This window comes from Manduca sexta, chromosome 16, assembly GCF_014839805.1.
Source record: "Manduca sexta isolate Smith_Timp_Sample1 chromosome 16, JHU_Msex_v1.0, whole genome shotgun sequence".
NCBI lineage: Eukaryota > Metazoa > Arthropoda > Insecta > Lepidoptera > Sphingidae > Manduca > Manduca sexta.
In genome coordinates this window covers 1,282,793-1,284,414 of record NC_051130.1, presented here as the reverse complement: position 1 = coordinate 1,284,414, position 1,622 = coordinate 1,282,793, and the positions used below count along the sequence as shown (strand labels likewise).

The 1,622-nt window shown below is 35.3% G+C and overlaps 1 pseudogene; it reads right to left on the bottom strand.

The window, feature by feature from the left end:
- LOC119189514 overlaps nt 1-1,327 on the bottom strand; it is a 9,687-nt pseudogene extending 8,360 nt beyond the window's left edge.
- Nucleotides 1,328-1,622: the final 295 nt, after the last annotated feature.

The window sequence follows — 1,622 nt, the reverse complement described above, 5'->3', positions numbered from 1 at the left end:
ATAGGACTTAGAGGCAGAGGATTGACTGTCAGTATACGTGAGATGAAGAAGGGGTTAAATGCGGAGATGGATTAGGGAGGATGATAATACGTTGGCATAAGACTTTTGTGTCGAAGGAAAATTTGACATTGCTGATTGATAAGAAACATTGTGGGAAGACATAAATTTTTTAATATTTGCTTGCCTATTATGCTCCACGCAGGTTTTATTAATTGCGAAATGATGCCCTGCACAAAAAATGCAAAGAGCATCAGAATCCTCCACAGTGCAAGAATCTCCAGAGTGATTTTCTGTGCATTTATAACATCTGGGTTTAGATCTGCACTGTGCACGAGTGTGCCCAAAACCTACAGCAATTATAACATTGGAGGGTTGGATATACATATTGTTCAACGTGTAACAGTGGATAGCAGCAATATATTTCTTTAGGGCAGCACTTGGCCGTCAAAAGTAATGACGACAGTTTGGGTAGGAACCCAACTAGAACCTTCAGGGGAAGAAATTTTCCTACTAAGCCTACGAGTTTTGATTATACTACCCGATTCAGGGGAGTTGAACTAATTCAATTATTTCATTTTGCGTCCACTCAATAGGTATTCCTCTAATCAAACCAATGCGGGAAATGTTATGAGAGGGATATAAACTTTATATTTATTTAAAGAAAAATTGGATTATCAATAAATTTGTTCGCATCATTAGCCGTTTTAAACGTTACAGAAAGTCTATTGCGCCCAATTTTTTAATGCCGTCCTGCAAAACACTAGTTAATTTGTTTTTATAAAGGAAAGCGCCAAACTTGATAGGGTGTAATGTGGCCCCGTTTGTAGGGGAGGATTCAGCTAACTCCACGTAAACAATAAAGGGACCACAATCACTACTGGAGTACCTTGACCTTGTGAGCGGAAGAACTTGACCTTGAGGCTGAGAAGGGGAAGTATCCATATTGGAAGAACCTGAAGATGAAGCATTCGGAGATTTATCTTTATTAATAATTAATGTATCTTCACTTAAATTTGAATTTGATAAAGCTTTTGTAAATGTAATGCTGAATTATTAGACGACCTTTTTTCTTTAAAATTGGACTGTCTTTTTTAATTATTTTTAAAATATTTATTTTATTTGAATTAACTTGAGGAAGGCTAGGGGCGGCTGAGGTAACATAAGATGCTACATATGAGGCCGTAGAAGGAGATGGAGACGGGGAGGGAGTAAACCTTTCTGGTTTCCAATGTTACTAAGCGTCGCATTATGAGCAGCTTGAAAATATTTTACCAGCATCTGGTGGAGGATCGGGCTCCGGCCTACGATCATTAACATCAAACTCCATCCTTTAAACACAATTAACAATTAACGGATGTCAACAAACACACGACAAAACACTGAACGAGCCACAAACAAAACTTACCACAATGAAAACAACAAAACAATTATTATATATTTAATTTACATATATATACTTATATAACACTCAATTAAAAAAATAATATATAGTAGTAGTAACACTTAAAAAAAAACTTAAAAACTTATTTTTATTTAATTATCTCTCAACATAACCTAAAAAGTCATGAATGACGCACGGTAGTTGAATCGATATAATCTTTAAAATGATTATTTTTTTAATA